This window comes from Arachis hypogaea, chromosome 5 (genome assembly GCF_003086295.3).
Source record: "Arachis hypogaea cultivar Tifrunner chromosome 5, arahy.Tifrunner.gnm2.J5K5, whole genome shotgun sequence".
NCBI lineage: Eukaryota > Viridiplantae > Streptophyta > Magnoliopsida > Fabales > Fabaceae > Arachis > Arachis hypogaea.
The window spans coordinates 74,726,769-74,739,682 of record NC_092040.1 but is presented as its reverse complement, the minus strand read 5'-3'; the positions used below and the strand labels follow the sequence as shown (position 1 = coordinate 74,739,682).

The 12,914-nt window shown below is 36.5% G+C and overlaps 1 non-coding gene across 1 annotated transcript; it reads right to left on the bottom strand.

The window, feature by feature from the left end:
* Positions 1-12,211: 12,211 nt before the first annotated feature.
* LOC112804685 (small nucleolar RNA R71) lies at positions 12,212-12,315 on the bottom strand. Its single transcript, XR_003203298.1, has one exon. It is a non-coding gene; the product is annotated as a small nucleolar RNA R71 (small nucleolar RNA).
* Positions 12,316-12,914: the final 599 nt, after the last annotated feature.

The following is a 12,914-nucleotide window of genomic DNA, read 5'->3' as shown; positions in this document are numbered from 1 at the left end:
TTAGTGACAAATCAAGTAGAATTAAGTGGTGGTATGCATGCTTGATTGTTTAGTCAGATCACTGGAAATTGAGTGTAGAATTATCATTTTTGTGTAGAAGTTTGAATAATGTCTATGGAACTTGATGAATAAATGTCTTTGGCCATGAAAAAGAAAGAAAAAGAAGAAGAAAAAGCCACTGAAAAAGGACAACCAAAAAGAAAAAAATTGAGAAAATAAGCTAGGCACCAATGGTTTGAACTTCTGAGACAAATGCCTGTGGTGTTTATGTATTAAGGATATGCTTGGATGAATAGGTTCTGAGGAGTGTTTTAACACTTGGTAACTTGGGTTAACTAACCCGGAATTATCAACCAAAAGTCCATTATCAAGAGCAACCTAAATACAAAATATTTAGTCACACAAAGAGGTGCTGGGCACCAATGTCTCAAGAAGAAATGTGAACTAAAATGCCTGTAGTGGATATGTGTAGTGCACTGATAAGAAAAAGAAAATGCCAAAGGCTTGTGCAACAGATGACACTGAGCAAACAAGGAGCAAAGGACCTCTAAGAAAAAGAAAAACAAAGAAGGGAAAAGTGCCAAGGACATAAGAATAACAAGAGGCCATAGCAGTGTTTGATGGATGCAATGAAAAAGTGATAATCTTACCTGATAAGAATGAAAAAGTGATGCTGCAACTTTCTGCATAAAACCCTTCTGATGAACTTCAAATGCTTGCTAATATAGCCAATGTAATTGCTTTCTGTTTCATACTTTCTTCTCAAATAACTCAGAACTTGCTTAGGGACAAGCAAGTATTAAGTTTGGTGTTGTGATGCCAAGGCATCTTAGGCTAGTTTCACTAGCATTTTTCTGTTAGTTTTAGTTGTTTTATGCACTTTCTTGAGCTTAAAGTAACCAAGAATGGTTAAATGAATAACAAAGCAATGAACCATCCAAACAGTATGATTTTGATGCAAATTCCATGAGTTTTTAGTTATATTACTTGAATGCTATGAATGGAAGAATTCTTAGGAAATTTTGCAAGACTTTGATGCAGTTGTTTGGATGATTTCAGGGAAGAAGAGGCTAGGCAAGGAAGCAACAAAATCAATAAAGGAAGCTTGAATATCACATGTGGAGTTTAAGTTCCAGTTTAAGCTTAAACTGGAACTTAAACTGTCAAGCCATATAATGCTGGGAAGTGGCGTTTAAGCTCCAGTTTAAGCTTAAACTGGAGCTTAAACGCCAAAATCATGAAGGCTGAGAAAAGCTGAAACTGGCGTTTAACCTCCAGTTTAACCTTAAACTGGAAGTTAAACGCCAGAAATGAGAAATGCACCAGGGAGCATTCCCACGTTTAAGCTCCAGTTTAACCTTAAACTGGAGCTTAAACGTGTTCGACTATTTTTCTACTCCAGGGTTGCTTTCTTCATTCCCACGTTTAAGCTTCAGTTTAACCATAAACTGAAGCTTAAACGTGTTCGACCAAATTCTCCTCTAGGGTTGCTTTCTTCATTCCCACGTTTAAGCTTCAGTTTAACCATAAACTGAAGCTTAAACGTGTTCGACCATTCCACCCTCCAGGATTGCTTTCTTCCATTTCCACGTTTAAGCTTCAGTTTAACCTTAAACTGAAGCTTAAACGTGTTCGACTACGTTACCCTCCAGGGTTGCCTTCTTCCATTTCCACGTTTAAGCTTCAGTTCAACCTTAAACTGAAGCTTAAACGTGTTCGACTATTTTACCCTCCAGGGTTGTTTTCTTCCATTTCCACGTTTAAGCTTCAGTTTAACCTTAAACTGAAGCTTAAACTGCAACTTAAACGCCACTATTTGAAAAGGTTTCTGGGCCAAAGATATTGCAGTTTAAGTTAGCATTTGAGCACAAACATTAACTTAAACGTACTCTGGTATGAAACCCAATTGAATATCATGGTTTATGGGATTGGGCCTGAAGAATTGATGAGTCTGGAATTTCAATTTGTTGAGTCATGTGTCATTACTTGATTATCACTAAGTTGGCTCAATGAATGTTACAGAATTGGATCAGCAGCCTCATCAGGATTATGGATCATAAACCCAGAGCAAAAGGAAATCAAGGAAAGGCCTCAAAGCCCAAGAAACACAACAGAAGCTCAATTTAGAAAGTGTATAAAGAGGATAGAATTTAAGTTTTTAGGGAACTTTTGGATCATTTGCTAGTTTTCATACTTTGTGTAATTGAATTCAGAGCTATGACTCTCTAAACCCCCTTTCATTGGGTTAGAGAGCTCTATTGTAATTCAATGAATCAATAATAGTTTTTATCTTCTTCTTCAATCTTTTCTCTTGAATTTTGTTAGAAAGCTTCTCGACCTAATTCCATTGGTTAGTTGTCTTGGGAAGGAAACTATCCATAATTGGAATCCTTCGAAACCTTGGGAAAGGAATGGAGGATTCATGCTAGAGAAGCTTTCTCACAGTGAATTGGATTGGGGTTTGGATGGATATTGTGACATGTAATCCTACCAAATTGTGGTTCATGAAACTGTGTGGTATAATCAGTGATCGAGCATCATCTCTTCTTATGAACATTTAAACCAAGGGATTGGGAATTTGTTTGTTTTTAGAGAGAATTGGTGAGCCAAGGCATTGGGATCCAATCATATAAGATTGCCAAGCAAAATTCAATGAATGCATTGGTTGAGGAAGGGATAAAAATGTTTTGATTCGGAGATCTCAATATCTCCTGAAACCCAATGAATTTCCCATTTCTGATCTACCACTTTCTCTTTACATTCTGCAATTAAATTCATGCAATCACCCCGATCCCTTTTTAATTTCAGCAATTTAGCTTCTCGCTCTTTAATTCATGCAATTTAACATTCCGCAATTCTCATCTAAATCTTGATTCCGCTCAACTAGAACACACTTCTAATCCGAATTGCTCACTCAACCAATCCTTGTGGGATTCGACCTCACTCTATTGTGAGTTTTTACTTGGCGATAACCGGTGCACTTGCCGGAAGGAATTTTTGCCGATTGTGCAATTTCCTAAAATCATAGCTATCAACACTTTACACGTTTCTCATTGTATCTTCTATAGCATGAGTCTCTAAACCCCATGGTTGGGGGTGAGGAGCTCTGCTGTGTCTTGATGGATTAATGCAATTACTACTATTTTTCATTCAATCATGCTTGCTTCCATTCTAAGATATCACTTGTTCCTAAACCTGATGAATGTGATGATCCGTGACACTCATCATCATTCTCACCTATGAATGTGTGCCTGACAACCACCTCCGTTCTACCTTAGATTGGGTGGATATCTCTGGGATTCTTTAACCGGAATCTTCGTGGTATAAGCTAGAACTGATGGCGGCATTCAAGAGAATCCGGAAGGTCTAAACCTTGTCTGTGGTATTCTGAGTAGGATTCAATGATTGAATGACTGTGACGAGCTTCAAACTCCTGAAGGTGGGGCGTTAGTGACAGACGCAAAAGAATCACTGGATTCTATTCCGGCCTGATTGAGAACCGACAGATGGATAGCCGTGCCGTGACAGGGTGCGTTGAACATTTCCACTGAGAGGATGGGAGGTAGCCACTGACAACGGTGAAACCCTTGCATACAGCTTGCCATGGAAGGAGCCTTGCGTGCTTGAAGAAGAAGACAGTAAGAAAGCAGAGATTCAGAAGATAGAGCATCTCCAAAACCTCAACCTGTTCCCCACTACTGCAAAACAAGTACTTATTTCATGTTCTTTTACTTTTCACAATCAACCTTGATAATTATTGATATCCTGACTAAGAGTTACAAGATAACCATAGCTTGCTTCAAGCCGACAATCTCCGTGGGATCGACCCTTACTCACGTAAGGTATTACTTGGACGACCCAGTGCACTTGCTGGTTAGTTGTGCGGGATTGCAAAAAGGTGATTGCAATTTCGTGCACCAAAGCTTAACAAAATATAAAATATAAACCATAATCAGGGCATTCTTACTTAGGGGATTTCTAACTAAACTAGTCACCGCTGTCCCATAGCCTTCACCAACCTACCCTCCGTGTGATCCCATCCCCACTGCCTACCGAGCCTCCTCAACCCTAGTAAAACACATATAACACAAACAAGTAAAACACAAATAGTATACATATATAGCAGGTAAATCAACTAGAATTTAGGCATGTTATTCAAATAGGCATAACTCAAGTAATCAAAGCAAGCAAGCATGTAAAAGATGCATATGATGAATGTCTATCCTATTTGGATCGTGATATCACTTGTCGGTTCAAACCACCAACCTGACACATCCCGAGATGTTGCCTTTCTGCCACGACCAGGGATATAGTACCCTGCTCACTCTTTCTTGCACCTTGCGAGGTATAGTGCCCGCCACACTCTTTCGGGTTATAGTGCCCGAGTTCACTCTGGAGGTAGAAAGGTTATGTGAGTGAGAGACTGCCACAGTCCTCACATCTCAATGTAGATGGGAGACTGCCTCGGCCCCTACGCCGGCATCGCTATCTCGATAAGCAGGAGACTACCACAGCCCTTGCCCGAGGCGCATAGCAACTTACCAAATTAATGCATGTCACGTGAGCGGGAGACTGCCACAGTCTTCACATTCGAATGTAGTCGGGAGACTGTCATAGCCCCTATGACAGAGAATAATGCATATCACAATTACATACTCAATATCAGAGATCACTGCTCATAGCACAAGTCTGCGTGCAGTCATCTCATTAACCAAAGTCAATCATGTTTCTCAATTATTCATTGTCACCTCAATACTCCACCTAAACACTCAAGCTATTCCATCCATAGAACGTCCTACGTCTATGTCACCGTCTTCTAAAATTATAATGGAAATTCATCAATTTAATTTACTAACTCACCTCTAATAGTTTTAGGACCTAATTACTAGATAAAAATCTTAAACAGTAATTAAAGAAGTTTAGAAAGCTGAAAAATCCTTGAAAAGGTGAAGAAAACCATTTTTTAGCAACATAGGGGTTTCGCGTACATGAATCTTGCCCCGCATACGCACAAGTCAAAATTTGCGCATTCGCGTACGCGACACCTTATCTGTGTACGCGAGTCTTCCAAAACAGAATGGAATGCTCGCGCTGCGTGTTACAATTCGCGTATGAAACCTTATAAATGCATACTCATGTACGTAAGCTTGTGTCTGCGTAGTGAGACCCTCAGGTAGTGGAGAACGCCCGCGTCGCATGCACAGTATCGCGTACACATGCTGTATCAGACTTGGAAAATTTTTAAGGCTGTAGAAATCATATTTTTAGCCCTAACTTCCAACGTTCATAACTTCCTCTACAAAACTCCATTTTCCTCAAACTTTATATCATTTTAAAGCTCTTGAAATCATCTTTAATTTGAAACAAAAATCCCTCAATTTCAAAATCTAGGGCTCAAGTTATGATTTGCTAAATTTCATCAAAATAAGGTTTTATACAAAATTACCAAAATGCTCTAGTTTCCAAAACTTCAAAACCAACCTAAACAAAACACAATCATCGCAACTCAAATATCCGTAGTAAACACTTCCAAACCATTTCTTAAGCATTTAGCTATTAAACCATCAAATCCTCATAATTTTCTTAATGTCTTCTCAATATAACCATCTTAAACAAAATCAACAATCCCAACATCAAACAATTCACATATACACCATTCTAAATCATCACAAACATTGTTCATCAACTTATCATCATAAATTCTCAAATTCCTCATCATCTATCAACAACAATAACATCAATCATCACAATCATCATAATCATCAATATTCATACTCCAACATATACAACTCCTTCAACCTTCATTAAAATCATCATCAACCATAATATTTATATGCAATTAATCATACAACCACATCATTCAATCCTATCTTAAAGGGCGCTAGCAAAAGTCTTATGAAACATTACATATTACATAAAAAAAACCAAAACCATACCTTGGTCGATTTCCAATATGCACAAATTCACCAAGTTGAGTCCTCAAACAAGCTCAACAATGCCTAACCACGAAAGATCAACTCCAACCATCAAGAATTTCCAAGCTAAACCATATAAATTACTAAAATCAAAACCTAGGGTTCACAAATATAACAAATCACAAGGGTATAGAGCTTTCTTACCTTACCCACTATGAATTGGGACTAAATCCAACAATAACCCGCTACTAGATCATACCTAAATAACTAAAATCACAAAATCTACTCAAAATAATACACAAAAATGTGAAATTAGTTAGGGCTGGAAACTAGAACATCGATTTTGAGTTCTTACCTACTTTTTTTTTAGCTAGAATTGAAGAGCTAGACAAGATCTTCGCTTGTCCACAAACGACTCGTCAATCGGAGCATCGTAACTAAAGTTATGAGCAAAATAAGGTTTGGGTGAATAGTGAAACCCCCAACCCTTTCTCTTCTCTCTTCTCACCGTCCCTCTCTCCCTCTTTTCTGAAAAATGAGGCTAAATGCCTCTTAATGATCACATATATATGTTGGGTTTGGACCCAACTTGGGTCCGGTCCAATCCGTTAGTATTTTAGTTATGTTTGGTCCACTTTGGGCCAAAACCTTTAAGATTAGTGTCCGGTTTTTAATTCTAAATGGTTTTCTATGTTTTTCTACAGTTTTTATTGCTCTCACACAGTATCGGATAGACTTAAGCTGGTACTGCCAGTTAAATTACCAGTACGTGTTTTTACATAATTTTTCGCAAAAAATTATGCTTTCTGACTCAAAAATATTTATTAAGTACAAATATCATATTTAAAATTTTAAATTAATATTTTTAAATTTCGAACTTATTTTGGGCAATTAAATTATTATTGTATTTTAATTAACTTGTTAATTAAAACCGATTCTAACAGGAGATGTTTTAGGATTTTTAAATTTTGTCATTAGGAGGGGAGGGGTAGACTTCCAGGCCCGCCAAAATAAGTGGGGACGATGCGGACTTTCGGTGGTGTGGAATGGATTGGTCTATTTGTCACCCCAAGTTTGGAATATGTGTGGAGAAATTATTAATGAAAAGCAAAATCTGTATATCAACAAATAATTATCAACGAGGATTTACTAACAAAAAGAATTCGTCCGTAAATGCATTAGTAATCTACTATTTTTTTATAGCAACTACGGGTTTAAAAGAATCATTCATAATCAATTCACAACTAATAACAGATAAAATAGTTATAAACAACCACACATAAATAGATCACAAGCAATTGACAATATTCAGTTATCCAGCCTTTATTAGAGTATAAACTTTTAGTTAGAACACCCCTAGATATAGCTAGATAATAACTATATACATATATATACATACAACATCCCAGGTCCTGACCTGTTCAAGAAGTCCCTAAGCTGGCACCCAGGCTAGCCTAGACTCTATACTCACCTAGTCCCTCTAAACTACTAAAGCGAGGGAAAGTACGTTCTAAGTCTTCAAAACTCAAGTCAGGTGGAACGTCATCAGAAGGTGGAACATCACATACTACTACTCTGCACGATCAGACATTGTCATATGACGTCTCTCTAGTACCTCATCCAGTAGCCAGTTAGCAAGAGTCTCGTACACCAGATTTAGGCTAAAGTTCGCATACGAACAGGGTAAAAACGTTGGCTGGTCTCACAATATATACATATAAACAGAGAACGAGATTCACCCTAGACTTAGAAGACTACCTAGAAAGGAATCCTTTTTGCGAACGGTCATCAGTGAACTACGGAAGGGTACTCATACTTCCATCTGGAGGGGGAAGGGAGAGAGAAGGGGTAAGAACTGGGGATTTCTTAGTAGGGTCGGGGTTATTAGTTAAGTTCATTAATTCTGTGTTGTTTGGCAGACAAATAACAAAATATAGAGAAGCAGTAAACAAAAGATACAGATAAATAGAGAAAATAAAGAAAATAGAAAGCAGAACACAAACAAAAGAATACAAGAAAATAAAACACAAATACCAAGAATAGAATACAAACAAATAAAGCATACATTCATTCAACAATCATAACAAAGGAAATGTACAACCAAGTATGATGCATGTCTGTCCTATGCAGGCCATGAGCTATGAAGAACGAAAATCTCGTGCAATCTAGAATTTTTACAAATAAATTTCCGTTGTAAGTATAGCTTCTAGACCGACAAGAATTCCTTTCTTACAAAAGTTTTGGTTGTCACAAGTAACAAACCCAATAAAATTTATAAACCGAAGTATTCAAACCTCGGGTCGTCTTCTCAAGGAATTGCAGGGAGGTGTGTTTTATTATTGGTTATGCAAAGGTATATTTTAGGAATTTGAAAAGGTTTGGACAAGAGAAATAAATTACAGTAACTAAGAAAACTCTTGGTAAGGTATGAAAATCAGCAATCCTATCCTAGTTATCCTTATCAATGGTGATGGAAATTATATTTTTGCTCCCACTAAGTCAAGTGGTTAAATTAAATTAACACATAAAGGCCTAGTCAACTCCTAAGGAAAGACTAGAGTTATAAGAATCTAAATCAATCAGCAAAGATATCTGATGAGCGGATAATTTATACGCTTTTTGGCATTGTTTTTAGGTAGTTTTTAGTAGGATCTAGCTACTTTTAGGGATGTTTTTATTTGTTTTTATGCAAAATTCACATTTCTGGACTTTACTATGAGTTTGTGCATTTTTCTGTGATTTCAGGTATTTTCTGGCTGAAATTGAGGGACCTGAGGAAAAATCTTATAGGAGGCTGAAAAATGACTGCTGATGCTGTTGGATTCTGACCTCCCTGCATTCGAAATAAATTTTCTGGAGCTACAGAATTCCAAATGGCGCTTACTCAATTGCGTTGGAAAGTAGACATCCAAAGCTTTCCAGCAATATATAATAGTTCATACTTCATTCAAGTTTAGGCGACGCAAACTGGCGTTCAATGCCAGTTCCATGCTGCATTCTAGAGTAAAACGCCAAAAACACGTCACAAACCAGAGTTAAACACCAAAAACACATTACAACTTGGCGTTTAACTCCAAGAGAAGCATCTGCACGTGTAAAGCTCAAGCTCAGACCAAGCACACATCAAAGTGGGCCCCGGAAGTTGATTTCTGCACTTAGACTTATTTCTGTAAACCCTAGTAACTAGTTTAGTATAAATAGAACTTTTTACTTTTGTATTTACATCTTTGGATTATCTTTTGATCCTTTGATCACGTTTTGGGGGCTGGCCTCTCGGCCATGCTTGGACCTTGTTCTTATGTATTTTCAACGGTGGAGTTTCTACACACCATAGATTAAGGTATGGAGCTCTGTTGTACCTCACGAATTAATGCAAGTACTACTGTTTTTCTATTCAAATCTCATTTATTTCTATTCTAAGATATCCATTCGCGCCTAAGAACCTGATGAATGTGATGATTATGTGACGCTCATCATCATTCTCACCTATGGACGCGTACCTGACAACCACTTCCGTTCTACAAGCAAATAAGCTAGAATGAGTATCTCTTGGGTTCCTTAACCAGAATCTTCGTGGTATAAGCTAGAATCCATTGGCAACATTCTTGAGAATCCAGAAAGTCTAAACCTTGTCTATGGTATTTCGAGTAGGATTCAGGGATTGAATGACTATGACGAGCTTCAAACTCGCGAGTGTTGGGCATAGTGACAGACGCAAAAGGATCAATGGATCTTATTCCAGCATGATCGAGAATCGACAGATGATTAGCCGTGCTGTGACAGAGCACCTGGACCATTTTTACTAAGAGGACGGATGGTAGCCATTGACAACGGTGATCCCCCAACATACAGCTTGCCATGGAAAGGAATATACACGATTGGATGGAGACAGCCGGAAAGCAGACATTCAAAGAGCCACACAGTATCTTCATGCGCTTATCTGAAATTTTCACCATTGAATTACATAAGTATCTATATCTTTATTTTATGCTTTGTTTATCTTTATATTCAAAAACTATTATAACCATTAGAATCTGCCTGACTGAGATTTACAGGATGACCATAGCTTGCTCCATACCAACAATCTCCGTGGGATCGACCCTTACTCACGTAAGGTTTATTACTTGGACGACCCAGTGCACTTGCTGGTTAGTGATGCGAAGTTGTGAAGAAAGTGCTGAGTTATAAACGCGCATACCAAGTTGAGCGCTATTGTTAGAGATCATAATTTTGTGCACCAAGTTTTTGGCGCCGTTGTCGGGGATTGTTTGAGTTTGGACAACTGACGGTTCATCTTGTTGCTCAGATTAGGTAATTTTCTTCGTATTTTATTTTCAAAAAGTTTTCAAAATCTTTCAAAATTTTTATTTGTTTTCGTTTTTCAAAAAAAATATAATTTTCGAAAAAACCAAAAAAATAATAAAATCATAAAAACCAAAAATATTTTGTGTTTTTTGTTTGAGTCTTGTGACATGATTTAAATTTGGTGTCAATTACATGTTTCTTTGTTTCTTGCATTTTTTGAAAATTCATGCATGGTGTTCTTCATGATCTTCAAGTTGTTCTTGATAAGTCCTCTTGTTTGATCTTCATATTTTCTTGTTTTGTGTCTTTTCTTGTTTTTCATATGCATTCTTGTTTTATTAGTGTCTAAACATGAAAAATTTCTAAGTTTGGTGTCTTGCATGTTTTTCTTTTCCTGAAAATTTTTCAAAAATAAGTCTTGATGTTCATCTTGATCTTCAAAGTGTTCTTGGTGTTCATCTTGACATTCATAGTGTTCTTGCATGTTTTCCTTGTTTGATTTTAATTTTCCATGTTTTGAGTCATTTTGTGTTTTTCTCTCTCATCATTAAAAATTCAAAAAAATCAAAAAAATTATCTTTTCCTTTTTTCTCTCATAATTTTCGAAATCTTTGGGTTGACTTAGTCAAAAATTTTAAAATTAGTTGTTTCTTACTAGTCAAGTCAAGATTTCAATTTCAAAAATCCTATCCTTTCAAAATCTTTTTCAAAAATCAAATCTTTTTCATTTTTCTTTTATCATTTTCGAAAATTTAAAAAATATTTTTCAAAATCTTTTTCTTAATTTTATTTCACAATTTTCGAAAACTTTACTAACAATTAATGTGATTGATTAAAAAATTTGAAGTTTGTTACTTTCTTGTTAAGAAAGGTTCAATCTTTAAATTTTAGAATCACATCATTTAGTTTCTTGTTAGTCAAGAAATCAATTTTAATTTTAAAAATTAAATCTTTTCAACAATATCTTTTTAATCATATCTTTTTCAAAAGTTTGATTTCAAAATCTTTTCTAACTTCTTATCTTTTCAAAATTGACTTTCAATTCTTTTTCAACTAACTAATTGACTTTTTGTTTGTTTCTTATCTTTTTCGAAAACACCTAACTAATTTTCTCTCTCTAATTTTTGAAAATTCCCTCTTCTTTTTCAAAATTCTTTTAATTAACTAATTGTTTCAAATTTTAATTCTAATAGTACTTCTTCTCTTAATTTTCGAAAATCACTAACTATTTTTCAAAAACAATTTTCGAATTCCTCTCTCTCATCTTCTTCTATTTATTTATTCATTTACTAACCCTTCTCTTCATCTAAAAATTCAAACCCTCTCTTCTCCTCTGTGTTCGAATTTTTCTCATCCTTCTTCTATTCTTTTCTTCTTCTACTCACATAAAGGAATCTCTATACTGTGACATAGAGGATTCCTCTTCCTTTTTTGTTCTCTTTTTTTTCATATGAGCAGGAGCAAGGACAAGGACATTCTTGTTGAAGCAGATCCTGAACCTGAAAAGACTCTGAAGAAGAAGCTAAGGGAAGCTAAAGCACAACAATCCAGAGAAAACCTTACAGAGAATCTCAAAAAAGAAAGAGACATGGCCGAACCCAATACCAATGGTGGAGGCACAAGGAGGATGCTTGGTGATTATACTACACCTACTTCCAATTTTTATGGAAGAAGCATCTCAATCCCTGCCATTGGAGCAAACAATTTTGAGCTGAAACCTCAACTAGTTGCTTTAATGCAACAAAACTGCAAGTTTTATGGACTTCCATCAGAAGATCCCTATCAATTTTTTAACTGAGTTCTTGCAGATTTGTGACACTGTTAAGACTAATGGAGTAGATCCTGAAGTCTACAGGATCATGATTTTCCCTTTTGCTGTAAGAGACAGAGCTAGAACATTATTTGACTCACAACCTAAAGATAGCCTGGACTCTTGGGATAAGCTGGTCACAGCCTTCTTGGCCAAGTTCTTTCCTCCTCAAAAGCTGAGCAAGCTTAGAGTGGATATTCAGACCCTTAAGCAAAAAGATGGTGAATCCCTCTATGAAGCTTGGGAAAGATACAAGCAGTTGACCAAAAAGTGTCCTTCTGGCATGCTTTCAGAGTGGACTATTTTAGATATATTCTATGATGGTTTATCTGAGCTTTCTAAGATGTCACTGAACCATTCTGCAGGTGGATCCATTCACCTAAAGAAAACGCCTGCAGAAGCTCAAGAACTCATTGACATAGTTGCAAATAACTAATTCATGTACACCTCTGAGAGGAATCCTTTGAGTAATGGGATGCCTCAGAAAAGGGGAGTTCTTGAAATTGATGCTCTGAATGCCATACTAGCTCAGAACAAAACATTGACTCAGCAAGTCAACATGATATCTCAAAGTCTGAATGGATTGCAAAATACATCCAACAGTACTAAAGAAGCATCTTCTGAAGAAAAAGCTAATGATCCTGAAAACCCTGCAATGGTAGAGGTAAATTACATGGGTGAAGCCTTTGGCAACACCTATAACCCCGCATGGAGAAATCATCCAAATTTCTCATGGAAAGATCAACAAAAGCCTCAACAAGGCTTTAATAATGGTGGAAGAAACAGGTTTAGCAATAGCAAGCCTTTTCCATCATCTTCTCAGCAACAGACAGATAATTCTGAGTAGAGCCCCTCTAGCTTAGCAAACATAGTCTCTAATCTAT